The sequence below is a fragment of the Saimiri boliviensis genome, chromosome 19, assembly GCF_048565385.1.
Source record: "Saimiri boliviensis isolate mSaiBol1 chromosome 19, mSaiBol1.pri, whole genome shotgun sequence".
NCBI classification, from domain to species: Eukaryota; Metazoa; Chordata; class Mammalia; order Primates; family Cebidae; genus Saimiri; species Saimiri boliviensis.
This window is the reverse complement of record NC_133467.1, coordinates 24,117,909-24,140,723: the sequence shown is the minus strand read 5'-3', so window position 1 is coordinate 24,140,723 and position 22,815 is coordinate 24,117,909. Positions and strand designations below refer to the sequence as shown.

At 43.1% G+C, this 22,815-nt stretch overlaps 1 long non-coding RNA gene across 3 annotated transcripts in view; it reads right to left on the bottom strand.

The window, feature by feature from the left end:
- Window positions 1-1,823: 1,823 nt before the first annotated feature.
- Window positions 1,824-22,815, bottom strand: part of LOC141582313 (uncharacterized) — a 63,314-nt gene continuing 42,322 nt past the window's right edge. Inside the window, exons 3-6 of one of the 3 annotated variants that reach the window (XR_012515180.1) lie at window positions 20,682-20,883; window positions 12,950-13,100; window positions 7,566-7,730; window positions 1,824-1,941 (exon numbers count right to left, since the gene is read on the bottom strand). This is a non-coding gene — a long non-coding RNA (uncharacterized LOC141582313). Of the gene's footprint in view, window positions 1,942-7,565; window positions 7,731-12,949; window positions 20,884-22,815 lie in introns of all 3 variants that reach the window. The other 2 variants (XR_012515179.1, XR_012515178.1) reach the window with 2 other exon arrangements.

Below are 22,815 nucleotides of genomic sequence, written 5' to 3'. Positions count from 1 at the left end.
TTTCCTAATAAGAAGAAATAATACTCAATATGCAGTAAGTGTTTACTCTGTGCCAGAGTATAAGTGCACACACACACAACAAGTAAAAATGCTGATATACCAGCTTGTTAGGTTATACTGGACAAAGCTTTGACCGTTTCTCAATCTCGTCCAAGACACAAGTACAGAATTCAGGATTCCCAGTTGGAATCCTGGCCAAGACAAGAGGATCGCTTGAAGTCAGGAGTTCCAGACCAGCTTGGGCAACATAGTGAGACCCTGTTTCTACAATCCCAGTTGGAATCCTGACTTATGTACCTCTGCATGAGGGACATCTGGAAAGCCTCCATTCCTGCAAGACAGGTTCCTCATCTATAAGATATATTGACCATTTTCTTAAAAAGTCTCAAGTCTGCCAAATGGAGGGCATGCACCATTTCTTAGAGTAAGTTCTCAGGAGAAGGTGTGGGGAAGTGTCTATGCAGCAGTGCACACCTGCCTCCCAGTAGCTCATTAGCTCACCCACACCCAGGTCACAGGGAAGGCAGGGGACAGGTGCTCATGGGGCTCCCTGCCCTGATCTGCCGGTGACTTGGGCTCCTTGATCTACTTCCTCAGGGAATTTCCCATGTCATAAATCTGCACCCTCCCCTCTCCCCACCACCCCACACATCCCCTGAGCTGAGTTCTCCATGTTCTTCCAGTCCAACTTCAGTGTCTCTGAGCTCCCCAGGTGTGTTCTGAACTGCATTCTCTAACCATAACTCAGCTCTCTGAGCGCCCAGGCTCAACTCACTGCCTTTGGCTCCTTCTCCATATCCCAGCACCACTTTGGAATGGGCTGGGTGGGGCAGGGAGCAAGGGAAAGAGTAAATAAAAAAACAGAGGAAGAAAAGAGACAAAAAATGAAAGCAAAAAAGAGCAACAAAGAGAAGGGGAGAGAAAAGGAAGAGGAAAAATGCTCAGGCAGTGAAAAGATGAAGAGCCAGGGATAGAAAGCAGGGCCACAGGAGAGTGAGCTGGGAGATGCAGCAAGGTGTTAGGGAGCGGATTGATTATCAGAAGCAACTGCAAAAATCTGTACTTGTCCTAGGGTAGCAGTTGTCAAACCTGACTGTAAATAAAGATCACAGAAGATGCTTATGAAAATACAGATTTCTAGTTCCTGTTCCAGGGTTCTGATTCTTTAGATATAGGTGGGATCCTACAAATCTGTACTTTCTAAAAATAACCAGCCCAGGAGCTTCTAAGGTAGGTGCTGGGAAATACGTATGGCCATTCTTAGGAGGGCACTTTGCAGCGCCAAACTCTGAGGAAATTCCCCTCAGAATTTGATATTTTAAATGCTCAACTTTGGAACTCAACCATCTTGGACCATGCAAGCTGGGCTCCAGGTGTGGCCCAATTCTGCTCCCTGAGAAACTGCCTGAATCTGTGAGGATGCCGGGTGCTCTCTGATGGACAGGTCCTCCTCTGGGATGTGGAAAGTTAGAATAGAGGGTCTCTAAGGACCTTTTCATCTAGAAGAAACCCACCAGTCTCCTGAAATGTGATGCCTATCTTGATTAACTAGACAGACACTTACCTTCAGAGGCCAAAACTTGGCCAAATATTCATCCTCCAGCCATAGGTGTTAGACAATACAAGTGCCTTTTTAAAAAAGAAATATCAAGGCTAGGCATGCTAGTTCATGTAATCCCAGCAAGTTGGGAGGTCAAGACAAGAGGAACACTTAAAGTCAAAAGCTCTAGACCAGTTTGGACAACATAGTGAAAACTCATCTCTATCAAAATAAAAATAAAAAATAATTCAAATTAGCCAGGCATTCTGGTACATACCTGAAGCCCCAGCTACTCAGCAGCCTGAAGCAGAAGGATCTCTTGTCCCCAAAAGTTCAAGGCTTCAGTGAGCTATGATTGCGTCTCTGAACTCCAGACTGGTTGATAGAGTAAAACCTTGCCTCTAAAAAAGTTAATAAATACATGAAAAAATTTTAAGAACTGATTTTGTTTTTATGACCTCCTTTAAATTTAAGTTAATGACAACATGCTTAATTATATGTATAGCATTTTACAACTTTCCTCGAGTATTTCCAATTCCTTACAAGAAAGACTATTTTGTGTTTTAAAGTATTTTTTAAGAAAAGATGACAAAGTTTGTTTTATAGCTTGGTTACCTTAATGGGTTGGTGAGTGTAGAGTGTTGATATAAATAAGTTAACTCTTAGAATGCCAAAGATTTTTTTTTTTACTTTCATTTAAAATAAAAAGAGTACAATTGCTGGTGTGTTACACAGGGAAACTTGTGTCATAGGAGTTTCTTATGCAGCTTATTTCGTCACCCAGGTATTAAGCACAGTACCCATGAGGTATTTTTCTTGATCCTCTCCCTCCTCCTACTCTTCACCCTTCAAAAGGCCCCAGTGCCTTTTGTTCCCCTCTACGTATCCATGTGCTGTCATCATTTGGCTCGCAGTTATAAGTGAGAACATGCAGAATTTGGTTTTCTGTTCCTGTGTTAGGTTGCTAAGGATAATGGCCTTCAGCTCTCTCCATGTTCCTGCAAAGGACATGATCTCCTTCTTTTTCAGATGACAAAGCTTTGATGCCATCATCTTCTGGTAGATACCTTCTAAATTATGATGTTCACATTTCTGCCATGGAAAAGGGGATTTACTAGATTAACTCCTCTGCCTTATTTGTAAAGCCTAACATTAATTCTATAATAGCTCATTTCTCTTCTGCAGCATCACTTCCAGCTGCCCCATGAATAAATCGTCCACTTCATTTATTCTTCCCTCTGTACCTTTGTCATTAGACCTTCAATCTTCTGGAATGCCCTCCTTAACATTCAGCCAACCTAAAATCCCCTGTCCATCAAAAGTCCCAAGAGCCAATAATATCTTTCTCATCTCTGTGTCCCATATGCAGCCCTTACTAAGTATTCAGCAAGTATTTATTGAATGAATGAACAATTATGTTTCCCCCCACACAGGTTGGATTTTTCTTATAATTAGAAACCCCTCTGATAGTAATATTAATATTTTATCTCATATAGTTTTCTCAATGAATTATTATACGCATTATTGGTATCATATTATACCAATGAATTATTATACTTTTAACTTTATTAAAAAAAAGAAAAGAAAAAAAATGGCCAGGCATGGTGGCTCACACCTGTAATCCCTGCACTTTGGGAGGCCAAGGCAGGCAGACCACTTAAGGTCAGGAGTTTGAGACCAGCCTGGCCAACACAGCAAAACCTCGTCTCTACTAAAAAAATACAAAAACAAACAAAAAAAGAATAGCTGTGCATGGTGGTGTGCATCTGTAATTCGAGCTACTCAGGAGACTGAGGCAGGAGAATCACTTGAACCTGGGAGGCAGATGTTGCAGTGAGCCAAGACAGTGCCACTGCACTCCAGCCTGGGCCACAGAGCAAGACTCCATCTCACAGAAAAAAAAAAAAAAATACTATTGTTCCTGGTGAATCCTGGGATATTTGAAAGGACAACTTTTGCCAGCAGATCACTCCTAAAAACCATGGGAAGTCCTTGGCCTGATTTCCAAGGTCACCTACAATCTCCATCTACTCTGCATGCCCACTGTTGTCTCCCACTAGTTCCCAGCACATTTAGTCTACCACTTCTACACTGGCCCTTCAATCATTCATGTGTCACACTCGGTGCTACCTCTTTGCTTTGCTCACACCAATTACCCATATCCGAAGTGCCCTTTTCACCTCCCTCACACTGCTTTAAATCCCACTCAACCAAAAAGGTTGATGGCACATCCCATCATTTCCATAAGGTTTACCTTCACTGCTATAATTCGCATTGAGCTCTCCCTCCTCCAAATTCATACAGCATAAACACTGTGCCACATAATTTTCTGTATCCTATATTGTGGCACTTCATTCATAACTAATTTTCATATACTGGTTTTTATATCTCTTAGTCTTTTTCCTACAAGTGGATTATAGAGTTTAAAGGAAATAGCTGGGTATAGAACAAGCTGTGCATCTGCTTCACCCAGAGCCCTCTTTTAAAGGAAATTAGACCAAATGAGCAGCCACACTGCATTCCTGTATTTACTCACTGGGGCTGCCATAACAAAATGCCATAGACTAGATGGCTTAAACAATAGAAATTTGTTTCTCACAGCACTGGAGGCTGGAAGTCCAAGATCAAGGTGTAGGCAGGCCTGGTTTCTCCCGAGGCCTCTCTGCTTGGCTTGCAGATGGCCATTGCCTTGCTGTGTTCTCACACTGTCTTTCCTCTCTATGTCTTGCTATCTCTTTTTATATCCAAATTTTCTCTTCTTACAAGGACACCAGGCAAAATGGATTAGGGTCCATGCTCACAACCTCACTTTAAACTTATCACATTTTTAAAGGCCATATCTCCAGATATAGTCACATTCTAAAGTACTAAGATTTGGGGTTCCAGCATGTAAATTTTGAGAGGATACAATTCAACCCAAAAAAAGCTTCAATCACAGCTATCATAGATTAGAATGGGGCAGATGCCTGACCCACAGGCATGAGTTAGCTATTAGGTCAATACATAGGTTAGCTAGTAGTCCATCAAGTGTCTTAATATGAAAACTCTGTCCAGGCGGGACCATAGTCAATATGTAGGAAACACATATTCTTTCCTGAGAACTTGAAGTGGAAAATATGCCTGCTGGCCACAAGAGGAAAAGCTGAAATAACAATGCTGTATATTCTCCCATTTGTACCATACCTGGGTGCTTAGCAGTGTTTGAGTCTGGCTTTGGAGTAGATTCAGTCTACCAACAGTGTTACATTTTTTAAAATATTTTTTCTTCGAGCAATATCTAGCATTCGGACTTATCCCCTCAACACCTAATTCCTCACTTCTAGTTTACTAAAAATGAAGGATTTTGGCTGGGCATGGTGGCTCATGCCTGTAATTCCAATACTTTGGGAGGCTGAGGCAGACAGATTGCTTGAGCTCAGGAGTTCCGGACCAGCCTAGCAACATGACAGAGCCCCATTTCTACCAAAAAATACAAAAATTAGGTATGTTGACATGCACCTGTGGGTAAGCCCCCATGCCTGGCCTTGTTCTAGATTTTTAAAAACTAAATAAATAGAACAGCTGATGGAATGAGTGATTCTGGAGTCTATCCTGGATTGAAAAGGTAAGAAAAAACATTTTTAAAAATATTACTATTGGAACAATTGGAGATATCTGAATTTGGTCTATATATCAGATAATATTGTGTTTTCAGTGTTAGATTTCCTGCAAGTGATGCTTGTATTGTTGTTACGTTGGAGAATGTCCTTGTTCTTAGAAGACATGTGTTAAGATATTTAGGGTAACAGTAATTGCATTCTCTGTGAAATGAATTCTTAAATGGCTTACCAAAAAAATATTTGTGTGCACATGCAAGTGTGTGGAGAGAAAGAGAAAAAGTAAATGTGGTAAAATGTTAACAATTAGTAAATCTAGATAAACGGCAAATGAACAACATTGTGCTATTCTTGTAACTTTTCTGTGGTCTGAATTTTTTTAAGAAACAAAAGGTTGGGAAAATATTAACGACTACAAAGAAAAAGTAGAGTGCATCCTGTTAACTATTAGAATCAACACTCCCACAAATATGTTGGGGTCATTTCTTTCTGCAGGTCAAGGCCCAAGTGAAAATGGGTCTGGCTTTCCCTGCTCCTAACGATACTGCCCAGAACTACCAGGATGACCTTTCCATTTTTTTTTTTTTTTTGAGACAGAGTCTTGCTCTGTCACCAGGCTGGAGTGCAGTGGTGTGATCTCGGCTCACAGCAACCTCCACCTCTCAGGTTCAAGTGATTCCCCTGCCTCTGCCTCCCTAGTAGCTGGGACTGCAGGTGCATGCCACCCCACCCGGCTAATTTTTTGTATTTTAGTAGAGACAGTGTTTCACCATGTTGGTCAGGATGGTCTCAATCTCCTGATCTCGTGATCTACCTGCCTCCACCTCCTAAAGTGCTGGGACTACAGGCATGAGCCTCTGTACCCAGCTAGGATGACCTTTCTAAAAGACACATCTGATCAAATCACTTTCTGGCTTAAAAACCTCAGTGCTTCCCTTTGCCCATATTTCCTTAAAAAGAAATGGTTACTTACAGTCTAGCCCTGGCCTGTCTTTCCAGCTCTGTCTTCCTCCATTCCATCCCGGGCACACTGTTCCGTCTGACTCGCAACTCTCTCTGCCTACAATGTCCTTCTCCAACTACTGAACTCCTCTACTCCCTACACTGCCCTGATCTAGCTTCTGTGAAACCATGTCGCCTCCCTGCACCTCCTCAAAGGCAGAACTAACCACTTCCTCCTCTGCAGACTCAAAGCCCTATGTACACAGTTCCATGAAACCTGTACCCAGAAACAAGAACCCATAAGCCTGAGAGGCAGGGTCAACAATGGAGCAATTACGGACTTTAGAATTAGATTAACCTGGGTTAAAACACATATGCTTGCTGTCTATAACTTTAAGCATGTTATTTAATTTCTCTAAGCTCAGCTTCTTATAAAAGTCATGCCTATTTTGTAGAATTGGTGTCAAGATTAAATGAGATAATTTAAATCACCCCAAATAGGACCTGGCACACAACAGGTCTCCAAAAATTATCATTTCCCTTCAGAACCTGTTCCTCTTGGGAGGAACATGTTTTATTTATATTCTATATATGTCCCATTGTCACTGGTCACCAGCACATAACAGGTGCTTGGTAGACGTTGAGCTGAATGAATGGACCCTGTCTTCTCAGAAACATTTACATCTACGTTTTAGAAGTAAATGAGTTCAGAGATTAGGATAGAAATTCTAAAGTGGACCTTAGCATGTAAATCCCCTTGGGTCTAATATCAAACCAACTTGGCAGCCGCAGCAGAGCCCTTGTCTGTCTCTGGGACGCATCCGGCCGTCCTGCCTGTGAAGAATCTCCCTCACTGTTCTTCCTAGCTTGCGTTACACCGTGCTTTTCTCACCTCCGTCTCAGCGGTGCTCCCACTCCTCAGCCTTGTTGGTTCTGTTTTCTTCTTCCATTTTCACCACACACCATATGGCCTCTTCCTTGCCTGTCTGAAGCCTAGAACTTCACAGCCTTCTCCAGGCTTCTCCAGGGCAACCTGGGCCCTCTGGGCCTGCTGACCACCCCCTTTAACTAGCAGCTCTACCCTGACGCTGACTTTGAAACCCAACACTGTTCTAAGGAGACGCAGGACACAGCCTTTCAGTAAATTCACTTCAGGGGCTGGGTCTGCCAGTTAACTATGAGACTCGAGTGTTTTGAACAGGTGGTGATCTTCCAAACACATTATGATCATGTGTTTAATCTTAGAATCGTGAGAGGCTAGTATGGCAAATACAGAAAAATGCAATTTTACCAATTTTTTTCAACCTCCTCCAGCATCCAGTGAGGCAACCTCCTGGTGCAGAGGATCCAGTACAAAATCTGGACCTTAGTTTCTTCATTTGGGAAACAAATGATAATACATGTCACACAGAGTTACTAGTTACTATCATGCCTATATTTGTTATCTAGCAATGCATAACAAATCAACCCAAAACTTTTAGCCTTACCAAAGCAGTTATTAGCTCTTGCAGGTTTTGTGAGCCAGGAATTAGAGAGCAGCTGAGCTGAGCTAGTCTGACTCGTGGTCTCTCACGAGATTGAGGCAAGTCTGGTGAGTGGCTACAGCTGGGGTCAATTTCAAGGGTTCTTCATTCACACGTCTTGTTCCTGGGCTGGGAAGACAAACAGCGAGCAGGGGCTGGAGTAGCTGTGGCTCACTAGGCACCTCCCTCTATCCCTTTGGGCCCCTCCACAGGGTCCCCCCAAATGGACCCTTCAGGGTCTCTGGATTTCTTATGAGGTAGCTCAGGGCTCCAAAGGCACATGTCTCACTTGAGAGAGAAGCAGGTGAAACTGTATCATCTTTTCTGGCCTGGCTGGAAAGTCACACAGTAGCATCACTTTCATTGCCTTTTATTTGTTAGAAGCAAGTCACTACCACCAAACTATATTCTAGGGGAGAGGAATTAGACCCTTCCTTCTTTTGAAAGAGTGCTGAAAAATTGTGGACATCCTTTAAAAACACCATAGTATACAGGCCCAGTCCTCAATAAGTAGCAATTTTTTGTATGTATCAGATGATTTGAAAAATAAGACCAAAAAATGCCTCTGTGCCCTATCATTCCTATCTTCACTCTTCATAAACACACTCACCATGAAACAATGTGAAAGAACCTAGCAATTTAGACAAAAAGACGAAAGGAAGCATAAAAAGGGGAAGGAAAAATAATGATCGTTGACATTTATTGATCACTTGCTCTGTGGCAAGCCCAGTGTTAAATGCCTTACATACCTTATCTATTTTAATCCTCAGAACAATCCCAGGGGTTTTTATCATTAACCCCCTTTTATGGAGGAGAACTCTAGAGTCTACCAATGTTATGTGCATTGTCCAAGATTAGACAGTTTAGTAAAGACATAACAAGGAGCAGAACGCAGGCGAGCTGACCCCAGAGCCTGTGTGCCCAATCACTATGCACACTGCTAAGATCATCTCAGCTCAGATAAGCAGCTGGGAAACCCTTGGGTTAAATATTCCCTCCCTTGGAAACTCCAATTTGAGAGGCAGCGTATCTGAGGGAGCAGGTGGAATAGAACCCAGGAATTCAAAAGGTTCTTGAGTCTGGAAAGAGAAATGCCAGGTTGTTGTTGATGAGGAGAGAGCACAAGAAGTATAGGAACCCTGCCAGACAGCCAGATAGGAGGGCAGCCTGGCCCCACTCAGCCACTTACTGGGCTCTCCCCACGTGCTTAGCAGACAAGGCCTTGAACAGTCTAACAAGGGTCTCTTCTGCCAACACTGTGCCAGCTTAGCTATCTCAAACTTGTGCAGTTTAGCACCACCTCCTACTTCTCCTCCCACTAGAAATAATTCAGGGGATTCCCCACAGCCTCTCCTTCAGGATGTGGAAACCTCCCCAGGTGTCCTGAAACTTTGCTGCGTGATTAAACAGGAAGAGATCATTGAACAGGGACTGAAAAAAATATTGTCATCATATTCCATCCTCCTAGTAAGGCCTTGGGTGAGGCACTAAGGGGATGGAGCACAGTTCTCTCCAGGGGCCACAAGAACGTCATGTGGCCCACATCCTGGACCCAGGCCCACAGAGATGCTGGCACAGGTAGAAATGAGCTGTGGTCTCACTCAGGGCTTCTGAGACCTAGAGCAGTGCCTACTGCAGTTGGCCACACTTAGGTCCCCACCGCTGCCTCCTCCAGTATCTCGTTTCTTGGATGCCTTCTGAGATCCACTCCTGGGTGTCCAGGGCCCTGTCTTCATTTGTTACTCTCTATCCCTGTTGTCTAAACTTATTTTAGACTGTAGTTGCCCTCAGTAACTATAGAGACTTTCTTCTCTCCTACTATAGGATAGCCTTCAAAGTATTCCTAACTCAATATATTCAAAGATCATCATTCAAAAAATGTTTATGAAGCACAAACTATGTGCCAGACATAGTTCTAGGTACTGGGGATTCCACAAGGAATAGGACAGGTAAAGTCCCTGGCCTCCCTGAGCTTACAGTCCAGGGAGCTTTAACAAAAGAATTTAGATTTCACCAAAATACAGCCCAGGTAAGTGGAGCACAGGAGAAACATTCAAAATAATGTCAGTAATTTTCCTTTCACATCTAAGTGCAGCCTGCCAGAGTTTGTGAAGCATGATGGAAGTGAAACGCCGTCTCTGGCACTGAACGACGGCCTGCAGCAAGTCACCTGGCCTCTCAGCCATCCTTCAAGGGTCACCTGTGCAGCCTGGGAATTCACCTATATAGACCTCACCTGTGGCAGGAATGTTGTCTGTGCTTGGCTTCTGTCATCACTCCCTGCCTGCACTTTCCAGCCAGAGGATTTGTAGGAAAGAAAAGCTGCCACATTCACCCAAGGTACTTCCTTTTGCTTTGACCTCGCCCCTGTTTGCAACAGTGATCTCAGGGACTTTTGCAAGCTTTCTCCACAGATTGCTTCTAGGAGCAGGTGTTTGGCTGTTTGGTATCACGTGGGACACAAGCCTTGCGAGGGGTTGTCGTAGGCTCACTTTAAATTGAACATTTGCGTGGTGGGAAGAGCTAAATAATTAAACTGTTAAGTAGGTAAAAGAGGAGTTTTACATTAAGAACAAGGCATTTTAAAAACTAGAATGAAAATTTCACATGAATTTCAAAGTTAAGAACACAGGAAGTCAAATAAATATCAGCTTTCTGGCTGGCAGCTTTAGGCTTTGCCTCCATACCCCAACCAATTCTACAGGGGATTTAATTTCCCTCTCCTCTGCCCTACGTTATAGATTGGTTTGGAAAGTTCCGATAGGAGACATGCACTCTGATGGTGCCCTTATCTTTGGGATAACCTCTCCCAGATACTCTCTAAGCAGAGATAGGCAGGTGGGAGCAAAAGAGTCAGCTTGGCTCAGCTGTTAGCATACCCTTATAGCAGCAAACCCAACTAGAAGTGGCCCTGAGCAACAAGGACAAATTATTCTCTCTCACAATAACAGCTTCCATAGTAAAGAAGCTCCAAGGTTTGCTTAAATGAGAAGCTCAAATATGTCATCAGGGACCCAGATTTTTTTCCATTTTCTCTCTCTGCCATTCTCAGCTTGTTGATGTTTGTTCTTGTCGTATCCAGACATTCGAGCATCATATACACGCACAATGATAAGGGGGGCAGGAAGAGAGGCAGCGCTCCTACTCTGAGTCCTTTTTAGAAAACAAGAACTTCCCTAGTAGGTTCTGCCACCTTAGCAGACTTGCCCTCGTAGGTATCTCATTGGACAGATTCATAGCACAAAATTACAAGCAGGAGGAATAAATTTCTGTAACTGGCTTATCTAATCCATTCTTCCACCTCCTAGAGGTGTCTTTCCCTGAAGAGTGTGGCCACTGATACTGGAGCCAAATCAAGGTTCAGCTAGTAAGGCAGAGTGCAGGGAGTGGCTGTCAGCAGCCTCGCAGCCACCGAAATATGACCTCAACACCTTCGTCTCCCCATCACCCACCGTCACAAAGAACCCTGTGGGAAAGCAGGGTGATTAATGGGGGAAAAACGAATGTCAAGTGGCTTTCAGTTCCTGAGATGAAAGAGCTTTGTTATGCTTTTGTTTTTAATCATCTGGTGTATGCAACACTTCATTAGGCAAATCCAGTAGGTTGCTTTCCCAATTTGGAAAAGTTTTATCAACTTTGTCAACTTGGAAGAAAGCAGCAGAACAAGGTCTGCCCAGGCTGACCTCTTCCACTGAGTGGGCTATGGATATGCCTCCCCATTGAGTGGCTATGGCACACACTTGTATGCCAGGGTCACTGGGAAGTGTCATCAGAAGCACAGAACAAGAAGGCTGGGTCTTAGTGCTCATCCAGCCTCCTGAATGCTATTTACACAGAGAAGCAGGTGGAAGAGCAGACAGAAAAGGGCTTGCTCAGGGTCAGCAGCAGAGTGGCAGAGGCAAGAGGGGAGCCCCATGTGGTGTTCATCTGCTTTCACAAAGCCTCTTAGCTCCAGCTCAGGCCCACCTGGCCAAACAGCCTTCTTACAATTCTATAAATACCTTCAAATAACCAGTCCCAGATTGCAGACCACAAGAATAGGACACAAAGCTGAGAGGCAGATGGGGGGGGAGGAAATTGGGGTGACCTTCCTGATGTATAAACATTCCCCAAAACATATAGACAGTGGGAATATCTAACGTTGGAGCTGAATAGAAGGAGCTAGTTCATCTTCTTTAGCTGAATTGGATACGTTGCAAGACACCAAAGGAAGGAAAGAAGTGAAAAGAGAATTTTTTTAAACCATTCAGTTAAAAATAAATATGATACTAGATCCTAACAGACGAACATGAGTTTAACTACGGAAAAAGAAAAGGCCTTTGTTCTTGCTTCACATTCTCCATAGACCTAGACAAAGCTGCCCAAATATCTCATAGGCTCTAAAAACTTCCTTTCAGAAGTCCTACTTTTTATTACATCGAGCATATTAAGATATACACATATCACACGTTAAAAATAATTGATATACAACACAGTAAGAGTTGTGTTGCAGTTGACTCATTGAAAAGAAATATTTCATAGACATTAACTTAAACATTCATCTCTTTTTTTATATTGCAGTTTTCTTTACATGTTTTGTGTTTACATTTTCACCATGTCTCACACATTGCAAATATATTAACATGTCCCGACCTGCAGGACGACAACAGGGGCCCGAAGGGAGGGAGTGGGGATGGATGGGCAGGAGACGCGAGAAATGGAGACAAGACAGGAGTCTGATCAAGTCTCGTTTATTGTTGCTGAGCTCACAGCTTAAATAGGCCAGGCAGGGGGGCGGGGCAAAGGAAGCTTGCAGTTGGGAAATTCCGGCCTGGTGTGCCTCGTGCCGCTACCAGCCTCGTGCCGCCTCGTGCCGTCCACGGGCTGGACCTGAATCATCAGGACTTGAGCCTCCCACAAGCGGCACCTGGGTTCTCTTGGCCCCAGGATTTGGCCTGTGCTGCTGCCCACAGGTCCCCCTTTTTTATTTTATTAGGCTGAGTGGTAGTTATGCCCGCGGGAACCGTGCCTGTCTTAGGTCAGAGGACCCCACATGAGAGAACATTGACTCCTTATTCATCATGGGGAGGGGAAAAACGTTTTCCTCCTTATTTTAGGTGGAGTGTCCTTACTCATGCTCCTCAGTTGCCCGTCATTGGCTAACCGGTTCAGCTCGCCGGGTGACCTGAGAGGAAAGGTATCAAGCTCCATCTCTAGGTCTGCCATCTCCTGCTTGTGGTAATGGACCTGAATGGGCTGCATCTTTATGGCCTCAATTTGTGATCTTGAGAAGCTCCTGAGTTTGCTGAGTATAACAGGACCGATTAGACAATAAGACAAGGAGGGAAAGCAATCAGGATAAATGATACCATGTTGTTGACTCCAGAGAGCAAGGCCGCAGCAGGTTCCCGTGGTGACTCCTACTCTGGATTTCTTCCTTCAATCCGGCCAGCTTCGACGACGTCCCTCACTGTGTCCCTCTTACTTCGGGTCCCTGTTCGGGCGCCAAACTGTCCCGACCTGCAGGACGACAACAGGGGCCCGAAGGGAGGGAGTGGGGATGGATGGGCAGGAGACGCGAGAAATGGAGACAAGACAGGAGTCTGATCAAGTCTCGTTTATTGTTGCTGAGCTCACAGCTTAAATAGGCCAGGCAGGGGGGCGGGGCAAAGGAAGCTTGCAGTTGGGAAATTCCGGCCTGGTGTGCCTCGTGCCGCTACCAGCCTCGTGCCGCCTCGTGCCGTCCACGGGCTGGACCTGAATCATCAAGACTTGAGCCTCCCACAAGCGGCACCTGGGTTCTCTTGGCCCCAGGATTTGGCCTGTGCTGCTGCCCACATTAACAGACCCTTGAAAAGATATAAATCCTAGACCCTATGCTTACAGCATTAAATGGATAAAATGAGAAACCATGGATCTTTAGACTCTGCCACTCCACAGAGAGGGAGTGGTGGGAGTTGAGTTGAGCCAGGCACTCTTAACATCTGTCACCAACCTTAGCAGTATGCCTAACAGGACTGATTTGCATCTGTGTAATACTTTGTACCTTACCCAGATCTCTTGTGTATTTGATTTCATTTGATTCTCTTCAACAGCTTAGGATATAGACACTAAATTAGTTGTATTTATAAGAAAATTTTCATTTACAGTGATTAACTTGTTCAGCATCATGCAACTAGTACATGAAGAAACCCAAGTTTAAAAGTCTCACTGCTCTAATAATCATCTGCATTGGATCACAACAAGCTGCCTTCAATTCTACACTGGCAAACATCGCCTGAGTTTTATTCTGTATGACTGAGAAGGAACGAGCCATCTCAGGGTCTGATCCCTTTGGAAAAGGTGCACTGGAGGAGGAAGCCTGAAGGAGAGAGAGCAATGCCTGGGAAAATCAGCAGGCCCACTAAAGGATTAAGGAGGATCCTATCTTGGTTCGTTTGAGCTGCTATAATAAAATACTACATGTTGGGTAATGTATAAACAATCGAAATTTATTTCTCTTCATTCTGGAAGCTGGGAAGTCCAGGATCAAGACACAGCAGGATTAGTGTCTGGTGAGGGCTGCTCTCTACTTCCAAGATGGTGCCCTGTTGCTATGCCCACCAGTGGGGAGGAACACTGTGTCCTCACATGGCAGAAGGGTAAGAACAGGCATCTTTCAACCTTTAGCCCTCTCTTAAGGGTTAAATTACTAAATCTTAGTAATTGCATTCATGAGGGGATAGCCCTTATGACTTAATTACTTCCCAAAGGCCATATACCTCTTAATATTATTGTACTGGGGACTAAATTTCAAAGTGAATTTTGGAAGGGACACCACCAAATAACAGTAACTCCTAACATAAACCAAAGAAAGTATCCTCTTCTGAATGGTATTTTTAACATGCCAGTAGTTGAGTGGTTAGAAACACAACTCAACACTCTGACCCTCTTCCTGGAGTTCAAGGCTTGAACCCCAGGAAGCGTGAAGCCATTTAAGAGAGCTGATCTAAGACAGTGCTTGAGGTACTCAACCTGTTTTCTGTAATGTCGACGTTGATTACTAAAAGTGATAAGGCCTGTGTCTGTGACAGCGTCTTGGCACATAATAACTACCCAATCCATACCTGTGGAATGAAAAACAATCACGGGTGAATCAAACAGGGGACTTCTCCCAGTCCATCAATTCCATTCCCAGATGCTGCCATTACCCATAATACCAACCATTCCAGTGCCCATTCTAGTGAAAACCAAACCAAAGAAAAATATAAGGAAATCTATTGTACAATGTTAGAGGCTGGGAAAGGAATTTAGGAACATACCACTAGACTTTTCTTTAGCTACAGACATGACTGAATCCTACATAATCTCTAACAAGATAGTTGGGATCTTTGTGACATGTCTTATGTTACTGGGCAAAATGGAATCCCACCAAAAGGAGTTTGAGAACCTTACTTCCAGGAGAAACAGGGTCAACTAGTTGGAATGGGACATTATTGGTTGGTATTCATCAAGTCCAACTTGTTCATTCCAATAGAATAAAATCAAACATCTTGCTCAAGATGAAAGGCTCAGACTCTGAATTCTGTCATGCTAGCTTACAATCTCAGAGGCATTTAAGCCTGAGCACCTAAGTTTTCTCTACACAAGTTCTACGGAACCCTCTATTCCTTCCTATTCCATGCTTTGTATCAAAAAGGGGAACTATGACACTGGGGACAGGCCCCATCTCATGGTAATTTCAAAGTCTGGGAAATTACTATGGTAACCAGGGGTTCCAATATTTACTGTACAAGTTTACTGCCAATGATAGAAGCATAGGAGAACAGGAACAAGCCATCCTGGCTGCCTGTTCTATCCAGGTGCCTAGAACAATCCTGTGGGAAAAATAACACTGTGTAAGGAGAATCCCAGCATTCTTGTTCACCTCTTTGCTTGGCCAAGCCTCATTCATGACTCTTAAATTATCCTTCCAATTCTCATCCCTTGATCATATTGAGTTCTGTGTATGATATGCCAATTAGAAATCCAAAGTGGTGGTTATATGCAATTCAAGTGATTGTGCTGGTGTACTCTTTCTACCATTCCTACTATATTTTAAAGTCCTTGAGGACAGAGGCCATCTGTATGTCTTTGAAGCCACCACATCTATCACAGTGTTAGGCATGGAATACACATTCAATAAAGATGTGCTTATTTTGACCCTGTGTCACTTTGGTTGTATCACTGAGGAAGTTAAGTGGGAAACTGAGTCAAATCTGAAGGTTTCACAATTACTTCAATCAGAACTTCCTTTTAAAACACTGGTTCATCAAGTTCTCTTTTGAAGGGCAATTTATTATATTAATTGTGCTAATCTTGATATTGAAAATCACATACTTAATATAGCATTGTTTATAGTCAGGCACAGTTCTTTACAAAGCCTGGTGATTTCATAGGAAACCAAATATTCCTCCCTTATCATTCCCCCCACAAGCATTCTTCCCTGTACTCTAGAAATGATATTACGTAGTTTTTAGTAAGTGGTAGCAGGGTGGGGGAGCTGCCATTGCAACAAGGTTGACTTCCCAGCTTCAACCTCACAAGCTCAAGTAGTCCTCCCACCTAGCCCCAGCCTCCCAAGTGGCTGGGACTGCAGGCATGTGCTACTGCGGCCAGCTAATTTTTGTATTTTTTGTAGAAATGGGGTTTCAATATGTTGCCTAGGCTGGTCTCAAACTGCCAGACTCAAGGGATCTTCCTCCCTTGGTTTCCCAAGGTGCTGGGGTAACAGGTGTAAGCGACCACATCCAGCTCCAACTTCATTTTCAAATATTCTCCCTCCCCTCAATATTCCAGCCACATGACCTGTTTTTTAATTCTTTGAACACTCAAGTCTATTGTTACCACAGTGTCTCAAAGTACAGTATGTACCCCTCCTAGAAAGATTTTTCACAACTGATTCCTTGATCCTCAGGTCTTGTTTTAATGTGACCTCCTTCCTTGACCATAAAAGTAAAGTAGGTTTGTCCCTCCACTTTTTGCCTCTTAATATCCAGTTTTTATCCTTTGAAGCACTTATTTGAATTTATAATTGAATATTTTATCACCTTCTCTGTCCTTTTCAGACTATAAACTCCTAAGAGCAGAGCAGAGATATTTATCTTGTTCATGACGGCATCTCCAGTGTCTATCACAGAGCATAGCACCAAGTAGGACCTCAATAACATTTTGTGGGGTTTTTTTTTTTTGTTTTTGGTTTTTTTTTGTTTTTTTCTGAGACAGCATTGCTCCATCGCCCAGGCTGGAGTACAGTGGCACAATCTCAGCTCTCCAAAACCTCTGCCTCCTGGGTTCAAGCAATTCTCATGCCGCAGCCTCCTGAGTAGTAGTTAATAAATATTTTTTGAATGAATGAATGAACAAATGCTTTAAGAGAGATTTATCCTTTGCTCTCTGACTTGCTTTCCTATTTGCCCATTTTAGATTCTTCCTGGAGGCTGAGGAGCATTGTCTTCCATTCAGAGGATTCCTTTAGCAAATACAGATAAATTAGTTTGGTAGGGGTGGAGGTTGGAGAGAAGATGGGTAGCTAATTGGTTTCTACCTACACGATAAGGTATGAAATGTACCACGAATGAAGAAAAATGTGCAGAATGCAGGTTGAAGGTCATGGTGAATTCAAGAACCCAGTTCCAGGGAGTAGAAATTTATCCTTACAATCGAAAGGAACTACTCATTTTGGAGCTGTCCATAGCTCTGTAGGTTAAAGATTATAATCCCTATCAAATGTAGGTCATATGCCATCCCTGGGTAAGACCAATCATGGGTTGTATCATTTTGAAAAAATTATATAAGCCCTACCTAGCAGAACAGAGTTCCTGGGTCCCTCAGGAGAAGACAATGTAGACCAGGAACTGCCTTCCCTATACTCCTCAGTCCTTCTGAGCCCAAAGTAGGATACCAAGCAGCTTCCTGGCATTCACTGAGTATTGCTGATAATGACCTTATTTAGATAGCATGTTTGGGGAGACTGGGCCCCTGGTTTGATTTTAACTTTCCATAGAATTCTAACATCAGGTGTTTCACTACCAAATCTCAGCTCAGCATATGTGGACAGAAGAAAGCTGCTACTCTACCACAGTTTATTTTCCCTCTAAGATTCCATTTTCTTTCTTTCTTTTTTTTTTTTTTTAATTTGAGACAGGATTTTGTTGGGTCACCCAGGCTGCAGTGCAGTGATGTAATCATAGATCACTGTAGTCTCGAACTCCTGGGCTCAAGTAATCCACCCACCTCAGCCTTCCGAGTAGCTGGGACTACAGGTGCTCACCACCATACCTGACTACTTTTTTTTGCTTTGAGATGGGGTTCTAAGTATGTTTCCCAGGCTGGTCTCAAACTCAGAATCCTAGTGTCAATTATTTTAGGCACTGCACAACTGTTTGGCAGCGATATCACTGGGCTCTGTGGTTTCTAGCAATGCTAAGGGAATGTTTATGAAACACTCTCCATCCTTGGCTAGATCCTTACCTCACAAAGTTGGCAAGATTAGAGTCACACTTTGAAATCACGTTTGTACAAAAATTGCTGCAATCAGCTAATGACTTCCTGGCTTGAATCCTTCTTGGTATCCAGAAAGTCATCAACAATGAATCCTGTCTCCTGTCAAATGGGAAGAGACCTTTCTTTGCTACCTATTGAATGTATTCTCTTTTTGAACCAGCTCAATCTTAGGAAATAGTCTTCCCATAAGTAGCAGGTCTTTGAGGAATGGAACATTAGCAGAGAAACTTCTTCAGGAGACAGACCAACCAGAACTGCTAACCAAACATGGCTGCCTTCTTTCTCCTTTCATATGTGAGAAAGGAAGGAGTTTTTTTGATTTGGTGCTATGGTTTGGATATCTGTTGCTTCCAAAAGTCATATTAAAATTTGAACACCAATGTTGAAAATGGGGCCTAATGGAAGGTGTTTGGGTCATGGGGGTGGATTCCTCATGAATAGAGCAATGCCCTCCCTAGGCGGTGAGTGAGTTCTCACTCCGTTAGTTCCCATGAGAGCTTTTTGTTTAAAAGACACTGGCACCACTAACCTGTCTCTTGCTTTCTTTCTCACCATGTAATCTCTGCACATGCTGGCTCCCCTTCACTTTCCACCATGAGTGGAAGCTTCCTGGGGCCCTCACTAGATGCAAATGCCCAATTGGAGCTCTTCAGTCATCAGAATTGTGATCCAAATGAATCTTTTTTCTTTATAAACTACCTAGTTTCTGATATTCCTTTATAGCAACACAAAATGGACCAAGACACTCAGCTTCCCAGGCAACGTCAACTTTCCAAACAAAGTCTGTGTAAGATGATTTGGGTAGCAAATTATAGAAGACCTAACCAAAAGTAGCTTAAACAATAAGGACATTTATTATTGTGCATAACATGAAGTGTGGAGGTAGAGCAATTTCAAGGTGGATTAATTCCCTGACATAGATACAGCACGGGTCCTGCCCAGCTATTCTGCAGTTTTCCTCCACAGTCCTGAGATCTGTGGGTCAGGTCTCATATGCTTTCAACAGTCTTTAGAGGCAGAAAAAGAGAATGTCCCAATCTTGTGTCCCTCCATGAGATGTACCTCTATATTTCCTTGTCAAGAATCAGCATAGCTTACCCCTGATTAAACAATCACCAGACAAGAAAAGGCCACCATAAATTAGCCTAAAACAATGAAGATTTGCCTTCTATGGTTAGGTAGAGACCAATTCTTAAAAAGAACATGACCCCTCAAAGGAGGGTTACTAAAATCAGGGTGTTGATAGAAAGGTAGAAAGGGGGAAATGACTCCCTGGTGGGCAACCAACAGTGTCTTCAACAGAGGAGTTTGGACATGTTGACCTCTAAGTAGTAGATAATGAATAAAATTACTCCAATTTTATGCTTAGCAAAATAAGCCAATGTAAGACAAGGACCGTTCTTAATCAGAGCTACAATTTGGTTGCAGAGATAAAGCCTTTTCAATAGCATTAGCATAAGATGACTTTATAATCATTACCCATATGGGCTGCAACAGAAGCAAAGCACTACCAAAATCTAGCATAAAAGAGGTTAAAAAGTAAGCTCACCAATGCAAAACAAACAAAATCTTCTTGTGATGCTAGGTCACGAGGTTTGTACACATCCTAATTCCAGATAAATGTCAAGAGTGAAATGGTAATATTTGGCCTCAATTTCAGTCTCTGTTACAAAATTGACCAATGCCTCCCTCTGGAGAATACAATACTTTTTTTAATGGACAAAAACATACAATTCACAACTTCCCTGGAGACTCTGCTAAGGTTTTATAAAGATTTAGTTTTTTTCTTTCTTTTTTTTTTTTTTTTAACTTGAAAACTTCTAATTCCTTGCAAAAGAAATAAATAGGTAAGAGAACTGCATGGCCCTGAAGACATGCCAATAAGTTTCCCTTGCCAAGATTTATATCAAACAAAAAATTTGATGATCAAATTGTTGCTCACTGGTGACTCATTATTCATTTATGTAACCTTAGGTTGGCCATTCTCTCTCCCATTCATGCTCTCTGAGGTCTGGCAAGACCAGAGGTGCTAAAAGCTTAGGTCTCCACTGCTTGGTATTCTCAGAAGGGCAGAAAGGGAGTCCTTTGGGCTGAATTATGTTCCTCCTAAGAGTCACATGTTGATGATTTAACCACTGGGACCTCAGAATGTGACTATATTTGGAGAGAGGGTCCTTTAAAAGGTGACTGAGGGAAAATGAGGTCATTAGGTCATTAGAGTGGGCCCTAATCCATTTTGACTATTGTCCTTATAAGAAGAGGAAATTGGGATACAAAAAGAGATACAAAGGGCACACAACTGAGATACGATGTGAAAACACAGGGAGAAGGCCATGATCTGCAAGTCAAGGAGAGAGGCCTCAAGAGAAACCAAACCTGAAGACACCTTGGTGTTGGTCTTCCAGGCCCCAGTATTGTAAGACAATATGTTTCTGTTGTTTAAGCCACCCAGGCTGTGTATTTTGTTATGGCACCTCCAGAAAACGAACACAGGGAGCAAAGGGGCATAACCTCAGGAAGCTTCCTTTAATTTCCCTACCTCCTCCATCACAGGAAGTCCTCACCATTCAGTCTTACCTTTACACTGCTACTGGCCTTCCACCAGCTGCGGGGTCCTCTGCCCATGACGAATGCAAACTGACGCTTGACTCCTCAGCGATGAACACTGAACACTGTCCATATTACAAAATCTCTTCCTTCCCTGACTCTGCTTCTCTCCAGAGAAGACTAGGGTGTGTTCTGGACTCAGGCCACATTAGCAAATTTATCCTATAAGAGCCTGGAAAAGAAGCAGTAAGTCACGGAGCTGCAGTTAAGTTACAAGCAAACTCACCTGAGAAAACAGCAAGGCGTTTTCACAGGGCAGGCCAATTACCTGAAGCACGTCTCCACTCTGTGTTGTCTAAAAGAATGAGGCTCCTACCCCTCAGCAAGAGCTGGCTGGAAACAGAGGGATCAGGTAAGTAAAACTTCAGGAGGACTGAGTTCCAAATGTGGGTCCCTGCCAAACAGGGATTGCATGTCCTCAAATAGATATTCCTCCCTGTGACCCACGATATCAGCAGTGTGTGGCCATTTTACAGGGAGAAGTGTAAATACCCATCTACAGTTAGGAACTGGGGATTATTATGAGAGAAGGAAGGAAGAAACACACAGTGTCTAAAAGTTAGCAGACTACCAGACTTAAAAGTCCTGATCCACCATTTACTAACTACACAGCTTGAACACATTTTTCAACATCTCTAAACCACCATCCACTTATTTTAAAATAATGGGAATATGGCTGGGCACAGTGGCTCGTGCCTATAATCCCAGCACTTTGGGAGGCCAAGGTGGGTGGATCACGAGGTCAGGGGTTTGAGACCATCCTGGCCAACATAGTAAAATCCCATCTCTACTAAAAAAATACAAAAAAATAGCTGGGTGTAGTGGCGAGCACCTGTAATTCCAGCTACTTGGGAGGCTGAGGCAGAAGAATCTGAACCTAGGAGGCGAAAGTTGCAGTGAGCCAAGATTGCACCACTGCACTCCAGCCTGGGTGATGGTGCAAAACTCCATCTCAAAAAAAATAAATAAATAAAGGGAATACTAGTAGCTATCTCAACAACTGTTGGGTGGAATTATTATAGTAAAGCTAGCAGATTATAGGGTACATAGGCAAGTGAATGGCAGCAGCAACAACAGCAATAGTGTTGGTAGTTGTTAATAAAATGAATGATCAAGCAGAATTTAGCATTTCAAGAGCTCTGACCACAGAGCTGAGCTCTCCACTTCTTGGTGATAGTAGAAGTAGAAAGGAGGAAGTTGAGATGTAGGTGAGGAAGCTGGAGGACAGGTCAGAAGGTCCTTCTGGAGTGGAGGAGTGTTGAGTGGAGCCAGGGTTAGATAAGACCTTCAGATAGAGGGGGAGGTTGTAGGGAAACCTTCTTGTGGTACAGGAGTTTCTCTCCTCTTTTAGCTTAGTATGTTAATGAAGTGAGTTAATGCTCACCCCATTAGAAACAGTCAAGTTACTTCATCTCAGAAATAATCTTCCGCAGGAACTATCACACTTAGAATCATAACAACAAAACTACCTCAGATACATGCCATGGCAATAGCCCAAGACGCAGAGCTCTCAAAAGTACCAGAGCCTGCTATTTTGAGTAGATTGAAAAGTAGGAGCCCCTCTAAATTCGGTCAACAATCAGGCCCCGAGTCACAGAGTCCTTCTAGCCAAGAAAGTCCATCTGGAAAGCAAGCCACCCAGAGAAAGTAAGCCAGCAAGCCACTCACTGACTAGCCCAGCATCAGCAGTGTGCTTGGTTGCTTCTCAGACTGAAAGCTGGACTAGGGAGACCAGTGCTAGAAAACGAATCATAAAGCATGAAGGGCATTTTCTTTTCCATTAATAGAACATTCACACAGTCCCTAGTATCTATAAAAGTCAGCAGCTGTCAATAAAGAAACGATTATCCACCAAAAAAAAAAAAATTACAGTGAAACCATTTACTAGGGAAATAATTCAAATTTGAACCTCATTATAAATCTGTATTAAATGATCTCCATATGGATTAAGGATTTAATATTTTTATAAAGAAAGAAAAGGGGAGGAGGAGGAGGGAAAGGAGGGGCAGGAGGGGCAGGAGGAGGCAGAGGGGCATAAACAAGCTAGAAGAAAATATAAGTGTACATTTAACTTATCTTGGGCTGCTGTGGCAATTTTAAAATA